The following is a 12,574-nucleotide window of genomic DNA, read 5'->3' as shown; positions in this document are numbered from 1 at the left end:
AGATTCTTATCAATAAACTCCTATGAGTTTAACTGTAGACTTGGTGGGACTTCACTGGTTTTCTACTCATAGCCTTCTTCTGATCGAGGCTCCCCTCTAGGTGACCACATTGCAAAATGCCTGCCTCTCTCTTGTCTTTGAAGGATTCTGTCTTTCCTTAATTTCCATGACCTTGACAGTTTTGAGGAGTCAAATCTTTTAAATTACATTTTTTATTTAAAAATTTTAATGTTGACATAATTGCAGGTATCCCCCTTTCTCAGCCTTTTACCCACCTCCACCTTCCTCTCCCTTGGCCTTTACCAAACTATTGCTTATGTCCATGGGATATGCATGTATGTTCTTTAGCTAATCCACTTCACCCTCTTTATTTAGTTACTGCCATCCTCCTGCAAGGGCACCAGACAGTCTGTTCCATGTATCCATGTTTCTGGTTCCATTTCGTTCATCAGTTTATTTTGTTCATTAGATTCCACATATTAGTGACATCACATATATATTTTTTTCTCCACTGGCTTATTTCACTTACCATAATACTCTCCAATACCATCCATGCTGTTGTAATGAGTATAAGTCCCTTATTTTTTATAGCCATATTGTATTCCATTCTATAAATGTTCCATAGCTTTTCTACCTACTCATCTGCTTGGGCACTTGGGTTGTTTCCAGATCTTGACTATAGTAAATAATGATTCCATAAACATAGAGATGCATATATTCTTTCTGATTGGTGTGTCAGGATTCTTAGGATATATTCCCAGAAGTGGATCACTGGCCAAAGGTAGTTCCATTTTTAATTTTTTGAGGAAACTCCATAATGTTTCCCATCATACATTATTCAAACTTTCATATTTAAATCAATCTCTAGTTTTTCTTTGGCATTGTGCTTTCAGACAATGACTAGTGAAATGTGAAAGGTATATTTTGGTCAAATTGATTATTATATTTCAGGAATTACTTTAAATAGATGCCTCATGCAGGTGAAGAATATGTATTTTTAAGCTTCTTAAAACATGGTGTGTTAGATATTTCCACCCATTTTAAGCAGAAGGCTTTCTTTCTGAAATAGGTCAATAAGGAATTCAACAAATATAAACACAACAAAGTTTAAAGGCCTGAAACTTATGGACAAATTATATAATGACTTACTAAGTTAATGTTTTGCTAATAATTATAGTGGCTTCTGTTTTAGACTTAACAAACTGATGCTTACTCTAGAGATGTCAAAATTATTCTCACTGTAGCAAGAATACTGATAAAGATTTAAAGAGAAAAGATGACAACAAAGGCCTGTGTAATGGGCATTTTAATCTTGGCTAAGATTCCTACTCCAGTTTGCCTCCTGTCTTCTGACCACAACTTCAGGAGTTGTTTAAGCACCACATCTGATTATTCTTTGACAATGACAGCTTCCCGGGGCTCCCTCTCAGACCTTGACTGTCCTGCTACTGCTTAGGCATCTCATCTCACCTCGGGATTTAAAATAATACTATCTGTAAGTTGTTGGTTCACAACTCTACTTTCCAAGTTTTTAGGATCCCTGATGTTATAGCCTCACTGCTTTTGATTTGTATAAAAGCTCCTTTCCTGGTATGTGATAGAACATTACAAAATGAGTATGAATTACTGAAGCAGTCTGCATTTCCTGTTCACAGTAGTCATCTTGCTATTGATGCTTATCCAAATAGTTATGAAACTTTTTACTTCATATTTAATAAAAAGGATCTTCCTGCTAAGAACTGAATTCCCCACCCACCCTGTGACTGTATCTGGAAAGAAGGTCTTTCAAAAGTAATTAAAGCTAAAGGAGGTCATGGGGTAGAGCTTTAATCCAATAGGACCATGGCCCTTATAAGAAAAGGAAGCTATCTCTACCTCTCCCCCCACAACCCCCCCCCTCCCCGCCCCGTGAGGAACCCCAGAAGGCAGCCATCCGCAAGTCAGACAAGGAGAAAGCTCTCACCAGAACTGAACAGGCCTGAACCTTGATCCTCCAGCCTCCAGACCTGGGAGAATGCAGTCCTGCTGTTGGGCACCCAGTCCAGGGCATTTTGTCTGACAGCCTGAGATGACATGGCCCTTTCCAATCTGGACTCAGACCCTTCTCTCAATTTATCCCAAATGGTCTGTTTTATGTGACCACTATTATTTATTTTTAGAAATAGTTTTATTTCTCAAAGATCTTTACAACTTTTACATAAAATAGCAGGCACTTTTATTTACTTTGAATTTTTCTCAAAATTGCTTCTCTTTCCTTCAATATCTGCTTGGAAATCTTACCAAGTCAGTGCACATGTGAACAGATATCCTTCACCTCTTACTCGAACAAAGATGTCTTAATGGCATGTCCAGCACAGTGGGTCACAGGGGACTTCCTTACACTCTGATGAGGTTGTGTACATTGGAGCAATCCTTTAGGAGATGTTAGGAAGTTTGTACTGAGAGCCTTAAAGACATTTTTTTTTTGTGTTTTTATATCATAGTTGCCTTTCTGGGAACCTGTCCTAGGTTAGTGATGCCAAGATTAGGCAAGCATGTTTGTCATACCAAAAACAACAAATGAAGCTGCATATACATCCATAAAGCAAAGCCAGCGAAGCTATGACAAACCACCTATTGGGATGCTATTGAACCACTAAGAGAATATTTACAAAAAGTTTTTAATTATCTGGATGAATTCTGGTCATACAATTAAAAAGAATACATACTCTGACTCTACAGTTGTGATTGCACAACAATGAGGCTTATGTATGTGTGAGAGTGTTTGTAGCTTTTTTCTTTTTCAACTTTTACTTTTTTTCAACTAATTTACAATAAACTAGTTTTATTTATAGAGTTAGAAAACAATAAATAGTATGTTTTAAAAAGTTTTGATGGGAGACTTCATAACACTTTTATTCACTGTCAGATTTATCTTCCCACCACTGAATCAGAGTCATGTGCTCACTGTGCCTAAGATAGCTCTGAGTTCTAATGTATCTTGTACTAGAGGCCCAGTGCACAAATTAGTGCACAGGTTGGGTCCAGCCAGCCTGCCCTGATTGGGCCGATAGGGTCGGGCCATCTGGGTGGAGGGGACACAGGAGGTTGGTGGGTCAGATCCTCCCCCTGGTCAAACTCTGTTGAAACTCCCAGTTGAAGGGACAATTTGCATATTACCCTTTTATTATAAAGGATCACTTGGTTTTCATTGCTTTCCTTTCTTGGGAAATACAACATCTCTTCTATTCCTAACTATATTTTTCCTATTATCCAGACTGCAGTCATAAGTATTACTCTCTGCAAAAACTTATAATCTCAAAAACTATGACTGCTTTTTATGACACATTTTTAGAGAGGTTCTTTAATGTAGTATCAAACATTGTTTACATACAATAAGAGTATTGAAGTTCCTTCCTGCTGTGCGTAAGATTGCTAGCACAAAGAATCATTTCCTAAGCTGGTCCAAAAATTCAAAGATTGTGTATTCTCTGGTCTGTACCCCTACAGAGTTCACCCAATGTTAAGCCCCTAGATGGAACTCAATAAATATGGAATTGAATGGATTCTGAAAGCTCATCAAGAATATGCTTTGAAATAACATTATATGGTAAACATTCATAGATATGGCCTTCACATTTTTATATCCTCATTTTAGTTGCATTGAATGTATAGTAAAAATAGTGTGATGAGTTCTTCCTAAATGCTTAAAAAGTAATTTTGCACATTGATTACATACTATTTGCCTCATCAAGAACTATAATTGCATTTCCACTTGATGTTTAATTGTAGTTTTATCCCCCAAAGTATATCCAACCTGTTCTGCATTTTATAATAATATCTAATAACATGGTCCTGTATTTTTACTCTTGAGAAAATAATATGCCATTTAAAACGTCAGTCATGAAAATATAAATGAGAAATAATAAGTTTGGCATTGTTAGACTGCTATTCTTAATTTTTGAGTGACACAGTTGAATTGGCTGATACACTTAAGAATCATAGTACATTGTCAAAAATTCTCCTAAATAAATTCAATGCCATGTGAAATTCAATAATGTTATGAAATTGTTTATTTTTTAAAAGATAACGAGCCATTATAAATTCATGATGTTTATAAAATAATTGGCTTAGACTTACTTTACTTTTTATGATTATTACAATGCATATTTTCTTGCTCATTGTAATTTTAAACTCTGTGCTAACTAAATAATTTTTAGCACTTTTATTTAAACCAAATTTTAATGCAATTGGGAAGTCCTCAACTTAAAAAAAAATTTTTAATACCAGTGTTCTGCTTTGATGAGTGATAATTCTTGCTGGGTGTCAAATCCCACATTTAGTTTCCAAGCCTCATGGCAGTGATTAATGTCACTGTGGATTATTTTACATCTCTGGTTTGTATATTCTGTGCTTTGCAAAATATCAATAAAAAAACATACAGCCCTATCTGGTTTGGCTCAGTGGATGGAGTGTCCAGTACACTGAAGGGTCCTGGGTTTGATTCCAGTCAAGGACACATGCCCAGATTGGGGGCACAATCCTCAGTCAGGAGCATGCAGGAGGTAGCAAATCAATGATTCTCTCATCATTAATTTAAAAAAAAATATTTTTTATTGATTTTTTTCAGAGAGGAAGAGAGGGGAGTAGAAAGCTAGAAACATCGATGAGAGAGAAACATCGATCAGCTGCCTCCTGCACATCCCCTACCAGGGATGTGCCTGCAACCAAGGTGCATGCCCTTGACCGGAATCGAACCTGGGACCTTTCAGTCCACAGATCGACACTCTATCCACTGAGCCAAACTGGTTTCGGCATCATCATTGATGTTTTTTATCTCTCTCTCTCCCTCTTCCTTTTTCTCTAAAATCAACAGAAACACATCAAAAACAAAACAAAACAAGTACATACTTATGCTTCCAGTACCACCTTTATGGTGATGTGGACCTTAGGGTGAGAAGATAATAAGGTAGAATTCCAGCTCTTATACTTTCATTTTATTGAAAGGAATCCTGACTAAGACATTTTATGAAAAGAACAGGATTTGAGCCCAGTTGTTTCATTACAAAACTTGAAACAAACTTTTAAATTAAACAAACAAAAAAATTTTGACCCCCTGCCATAGAGCAACATATCCTTGTTAAGAGGAGGTAATAGACTGCACTAATCCATTCAGACATATTTAACCTATTTTATTAGTAGGTTACTTAGAGACACATTAAGGAATCATTGTTATTTCTCCTTCTAAGAATTATCTCAGGAAACAATTATTTGTCCTAACAATCTCATAAGCAGCATCCTACTCTTTAAACTCTAGTTTAGTATAAGTATTTAAAATTGACTTTCTTTCTCTCATCTCTTAGGCCCTGTTGCATTTTGATGTTCCAACTTCAATAAAAACCAGATTTTCTAAATAAATTTAGACCTTAAATATAAGATTTACCTGTGACATAATAGAAAAACTGTTAGGAAGCTATTGCTAAATCTGGGAGAAAGCTTTTGAGATCTGACTCTGGGGATGAAAGAGAGTGAATGGTTGAAACAAATGTCTAGAATGAGGACTAAATAAGTCTTGAGTATTGTTTGCTTATGGAAGGTAATATAGAAATATAATTTAGAAATAAATTTCTGGTTTCCAGCTTAGGGAGGTGGTGATGTTAATTAATTAAGATGAAGACTTTCATTAAAAATATTGCTTCTCAATAAAATTTATTATCTTCTCTACAATAAATTTATATCTCTGACCTGTTGATTCACTTATGGCCACGAGACTGCCTTTGTGTAATAATGCATGACAGGGAGTGCCAAGTACCTCTGAAAGGAGAAAACTCCAGGAGCAGGCTCTTGATTCACAATGCTTTTTATTTTACCTTCTACCATTAGACTAGCAATGTTCTAAGATCAAAGCAAAAATTAAACCAATCCTAGAAACTAATTACAATAAATACACAACAATCCAAAATCTCTGGGAAGTTTATAGCTCTACAGGCCTACTTAAAAAAAAAACACACAAAAAAATGGTAATAAATCATCTTAACTCTACAACTCAAAGAATTAGAAAGAGAGCAATAAAAAAAGTCAGAGTGAGCAGAGGGAAAGGAAATAATAAAGTTCAGAGCAGAAATGAATGACATAGAGACAAACAAACAAACAAACAAAAACAACACAATACAATAGATCAATGAAACCAAGATCTGGTTCTTTGAAAGGATAAAGAAGATTGAAGCTCTAGCCAAGCTCTCCAAGAAGTAAAGAGAAAGGACCCAAGTAAACAAATCAGAAATGAAAGAGGCAAAATAACAACAGACCCCATAGGAATACAAAGGATTGTTAAAACATACAATGAACAACTCTACTCTAACAAACTAGACAACCTGGAGGAAGTGGACATATTCTTAGAAAAATACAACCCTCCAAAACTCAATCAGGAAGATTCTATAAATTTCAATAAGTTGATAACTGTGGAAAAAATTGAAGCAGTCATCAAAAAGCTTCCAGCAAACAAAAGCCTAGGGCGAGACAGCTGAACAGGTGAGTTTTACCAAACATTCAAGGAATAACTAAAATCTATTCTCCTCAGACTATTCCAAAAAATTCAACACTTCCAAGCTCCTTCTATGAAGCCACCATCACCTTAATACCAAAAACAGATAAAGACAACACAATGAAAGAGAATTACAGGCCAATATCCCTCAAGAACCTAGATGCCAAGATCCTCAACAAAATTTTAGCAAATCCTATCCAGCAGTACATCAGAAAGATCATACACCATGACCAAGTAAGATTTATTCTGGGAATGCAAGGATGGTACAATATTTGCAAATCAATAAACGTGATACATCACATAAACAAATTGAGAGATAAAAATCACACAGTCATATGAATTGACACAAAAAAAGCATTTGACAAAATCCAACAACCTTTCTTGATAAAAACTATCAGCAAGGTAGAATAGAAGGATCATACCTCAACATAATTAAAGCCATATATAAAAACCCACAGCCAATATCATACTCAATGGGCAAAAACTAAAACCATTCCCCCTAACAACAGAAACAAGACAAGAATGCCCACACTCGCCACTCCTGTTTGACATAGTACTGGAAGTACTAGCCATTGGAGTCAAACAAGAATAAGAAATAAAAGACATCCAAATTGGAAAAGAAGTAAAGTGGTTCTTATCTGCAGATGACAAGATACTGTACATAGAAAACCCTAAAGACTCCATCAAAAAATTTATTAGACTTCATAAATGAATTTGGCAATGTAGCAAGATACAAAATTAATGTCATGAAATCTATAGCATTTCTGTATACCAATAGTGAACTTACAGAAAGAGACTAAAAAAGCAATCACATTTATCATCTTGTCAAAGAAATTAAGATACCTAGGAATAAACTTCACTAAGGAGATAAAAGACCGATATGCAAAAAAAAAAAAAAAAAAAAAAAAAATACAGGACACTAAAAAAGAGATAGAGGAAGACATAAACAGATAGAAAAACATGCCATGTTCATGGATTGGTAGAATCAACTTCATCAAAATGTCCATTCTATCTAAAGCAATCTATAGATTCAATGTACTCCCCATTAAAATACCCATGGCATATTTCACAGACCTAAAACAAATTCTCCAAAAAATCATCTGGAATAAAAAAAAAAGACCCCAAATAGCTGCAGCAATCCTGAGAAAGAGCAAAGTAGGTGGGATCTCAATACCAGATACAAATTGTATAACAAAGCCACTGTTTTCAAAATAACCTAGTACTGGCACAAGAACAGACATATAGATCAATGGAATATAATAGAAAACCCAGAAATCAACCCAAACAACTATGCTCAATTAATATTCAACAAAAGAGGCATGCACAGTCTAGTGGAGTGAAGACAGTCTCTTCAATAAATGGTGTTAGGAAAATTGGACAGACACATGCAAAAAAATGAAACTAGACCACCAACTTACACCATACCTAAAAATAAACTCAAAATGGATAAAGGACTTAAATATAAGATGGAAACCATAAAAACACTAGAGAAATCCACAGGCAGCAAAATCTCAGTGATATCCTGAAGCAAATTCTTCACTGATACTGCTCTTTGGGCAATGCAAACTAAAGAAAAAATAAACAGATGGGAGTACATCAAAATAAAAAGCTTTTTCATAACAAAAGAAACCATCAACAAAACAATAAGAAATCCACTGCATGAGAGGACATATTTGTCTCTGATAAGGGTTTAATCTCCAATAAAGGTTTAATCTCCAACATTTACAGGGAACTCATGCAACTTAACAAAAGGGAGATAACCCAATCAAAAAAATGGGCAAAGGATCTAAATAGGTATTTTTCGAAAGAAGACAGAAGGAACGCCAAGAGACATATGTAAACATGCTCAAAGTCACTAATCATCTGAGAGATGCAAATCAAAATGACAATGTGGTACCATCTCACACCTGTCAGAATGGCTATCATCAACAAATCAACAAATGACAAGTGCTGGCAAGGATGCAGAGAAAAAGGAACCCTCATGCACTGCTGGTGGGAATGCAGACTGGTGAAGCCACTGTGGAGAACAGTATGGAGTTTCCTCAAAAAACTAAAAAATGGAACTCCCATTTGACCTAGTAATCCCACTTCTAGGACTATATCCCAAGAAACTAGAAATAACAATTAGAAAGGATATATGCATCCCTATGTTCATAGCATCACAATTCATCATAGCTAAGATTTGGAAATAGCCTAAGTGCCCATCATCAGATGAGTGGATTAAAAAAAAAAAGTGGTACATCTATACAATGGAATACTATAGTTAGAAGTTCTTAACATTTGCAAAAGCATGGATGGAGCTGGAGAGCATTATGCTAAGTGAAATAAGCCAGTCATAGAAAGATAAATATCACATGATCTCACTAATTTATGGAGTCTAATGAATAACATAAATTGATGAACAAAAACAAATCCAGATGCCATGACTGGTTTGGCTCAGTGGATAGAGCATTGGCCTGTGGACCCTGGGTCCCAGGTTCAATTCCAGTCAAGGACACATACCTTGGTTCCTGGCACATACCCAGTGGGGAGTGTGCAGTAGGCAGCTGGCAGCTGATTAATGTTTCTCTCTCATCAATGTTTCTGACTCTCTATTACTCTCCCTTCCTCTCTATAAATAAATCAATAAAATACATTAAAAAAAAAAAGATCCAGAGAAACATCAATCAGACTGTCAAACCTCAGAGGGAAGGTAGGGGAGGGTGGGGGTTAAGAAAGAGAGATCAAGATCTTGGGTTTGGCAAGGAGTTGGCCCAGTGTCCTTCTCTGTTTCATTTGAAGCATTGGGCATGGAGGAGGCTTAGCCACTGACGTACCCTTAGTTGGAGGACCAGCAATTTGTTTGGAGTTGATAGGATCTGGAAGGCATCCTTCTGGGTCTCAGCCTTGGCCTGATCTCTCTTTTGTTTTTGGATTTGGGTCTCCTCATCTCTATTATTAAATTCTTTAAAGGCCAGATTAACACAATATTTTTGAGGGGTTTGTATATCTGTGTCCATTTTTTGAAGTTTGTGGCATATGTTGGGGGCTGATTGGGATATAAAATGGATGTTCAGAAGAAGGGTTCCTCTGGGGATGTGGGGTCTAAGGTGGTAAATTCTTAAAAGGTCTCCATGAGAGTAAGGAATCTGGGTTTTCATCAGGGCCTTGAGTGATCTTAATAAGTTTGTCATAGTTGACCACCTTACAGGCAGTCTTAATGAGTCTGACAATTAGACAAGTGATTATCTGGGTATGGAGCCAGTGCCCTGGAAAGTTAACCTGATAATTTCATCTCAGATCAGTTCAGGAAACCATGCCAGTGCCAACTGGGCATGGGCATAGCCAGATGAACTCCTTCTCCTCTGGGGTTAGAGAGGAGGACAGGATGTCATAGATGTAGTGTGTCAAGTTAGGTCATAGGACTAGGTCAGGTACTCAAATTCCTTAGTAAAGGTTTTTGGGTTGGTGGAAAAATACCTGAGATGCCTCTCAATTTGTGCAAGGTTGGACATGGAAAATGGAACAATACCCTCACTTCCTACTTCCTCCCCCAAGGGTAGTATGGGTGTGGGAATATAAGTTGCTATTGTGGAAGGCATTATTGGGTGGCCCAAGAGCAAGGGGAAAAGTATTGAAGCTTGTGTTCTCAGCATTTGGGCTCTCAGGAGCCAGAGGAGAAGATGGTTGTTGGTTAGGAGGGTCTGGGTTTTGGGAATCTACTGCAGGTGAGGGGGGGATGCGTAAGGGGTGGAGGTCGGTTATCTGATCTGCTGTATCAAAAGTAGATTCAGAAGTGTTAGGGGTATGATGTTTGGTATGAAGGATAAAGATCATATGGGTACAACAGGACTGATAGAGGGTTGGGACTAAAAGGTGAAAAAGACCTGGACATAGGAAACCTTAGACCATTTTCCATTGCATAACAGCAATTATCTAAATCATGCAATGTGTGAAAATTGGAAGTGCCATTTTCAGGCCATTGAGACTTATTATCTAGTTTATATTGTGGTCAAACAGTGTTATAAAAGAAAATGAGGTGCTTGGGCCTGATCTCCCCCATGAGTGTGTAAAGGAAGTTTGGCATGGCTCATGAGAGATGGAAGTGTGAGCGTCACACCACAAATCCAAAGGTGACTGTTTAGGGTAGGCATTCTCACTGGTAAACAAATCATCACTATAAATGAGAGGTGACCTTCCTGACTGTGTGTCCTCAATCCAGAAGGACCCAAAGCCGAATGGCCGAGGAGTCTTCTGGCCTACTGCTAGGACTTTCTGAATGAGAGAATTTTGAGACAAGAGACCTTTGAGAAGTTAATGAGAGAGAGTGGGTAGAAGTCTGAAGATGAAGGAAATTGTGGAACATCACTCACCTAGAGAAGGTTGGCTGGTGTGGGATGGCCAGCAATGGAGAAGGAGAGGTCTGGCATCCTCCTTGGCTGGTCTGGAAGGGTCCATAAGGGAGGGAGGTCTACTTGAGGCCAGCAATCAAATCACCCAAGTAGTATCCGAAGGTAAGCCCAGATGACCTGCTGCTGCCTACTGCTCTCCAAGTGGCAAACTCAGGGTCACCGAAGCCAGGACAATTGCTTCTTTTCCCTATGGAACCCTCCCATGTTTCAGCACCAAATGTTAGAGTCACTGAAGAAGGAACACATGTCATAAGTGGTAAGGGATTATAAATTTATTAAGTCATCTGGAAACCAGATGGTCTGAGCCCCAAAATGGCGCTCAGGGACTGGGAGTCAGAGATTTCAAAGGACTCTAGGCAGGCTTTTTCTGGGCAGAGAATTCTATGGTTAGTCCAGATCCTAGGAAAGCCCAAAGGGGAAGGATAATGGTCTTAGCAAGTATAATGTGGTCTAAGCGAAAGGGAATGTCCATTGTGAAAGCTAAAGGTCAGTTCCCAAGGGAGGTGGTATCGATTCAATTATTTGATCAGTCCATCAATTTATTTGTCTTACTTCCTTATTATCCAAATTTAGAAGCCACACAAAATACTGCATATATATTTTAATTGATCTGCTCTAAAAAGTAACCCAGTTAAATATGTTAGTTAAAATGATCAGGAAGCAAGAAAGCTAGTGAATGTACATGAGTAGGCAGGTAACATTGTCAGCACCACACAAATCAACTCAGAAAGGTGATCATCTCCACTACCTACCTGAATGCTACTATCAACCATCAGGAAATTATCTATCATCTCTCTTTTTTCTTTGTGATTATAGCAGGTTTCAGTGAAGTGTTTAAAAGAGGCTATTCTGTCAAGCACAATAAAAACAAAATATTTAAGATACAGAATGTAGGCTCTTTATTCCATCTATTCTCTCCGTCCACTTCCCTCTCCATGCTTTGAGAAGGACTGCTACATTGTTAGTGGCTGCAGACAGCGTGCACAGTGTGTTTTATCCAGATGAGCAGTCTAAGTATCGAGCTTAAAATGAAAGTACAAGGAGTAATTTAACAATCACATGAAACAATAAAGAAAAAGCCCTTCATGCAACTTAAATAATTTGTTATTGGATAGAGAAAGATAACTTTTAATTACTTTATAGTAGAGTGTATAATTTTAACTTTCTATTTTTACATGTCAAAGAAACTTAACATTATGTCTTTATTTCGATTTACTTCCTTGTAATGATCTGATTAGCTTGCTTTGTTACCTAAAATAATGGTAAATAGAAATACTATTAAGTAGTTTTTAAAAGATGATATTTCTAAATGTTATATGGCAGGAAGTGCTCGGGTAGTTTTTTTTGTTTGTTTGTTTGTTTTTTGTTCTTTTTTTTCTTTCTTCAGACAGTATTTGTTTTTGGTTTATTATAACACTATTTTTTTTAAAAGGCCTTTTCAGGTTACAACTACTTTTAATCCAGAAAAAAACAACCACCCTGAGGTATTTTAGTTCTCTCACCAGAGAAAAGTAAACTGTACAAGGGTATTAAACTGCAGGCAATCAGGGATAGCAATAACATACAAACTAGAATATACTGAGACCTAGGTCTCAGTAGTCAAGCTGGCTGCTTGTCTGCTAGCATGTGTTATTATGGGAATTAGAAAGTGTGCCCTTTT

This window comes from Pipistrellus hanaki (genome assembly GCF_964339955.1).
Source record: "Pipistrellus hanaki genome assembly, chromosome: 2".
Lineage (NCBI taxonomy): Eukaryota > Metazoa > Chordata > Mammalia > Chiroptera > Vespertilionidae > Pipistrellus > Pipistrellus hanaki.
The sequence above is the reverse complement of the archived record's forward strand: the minus strand, read 5'-3'. Positions refer to the sequence as shown.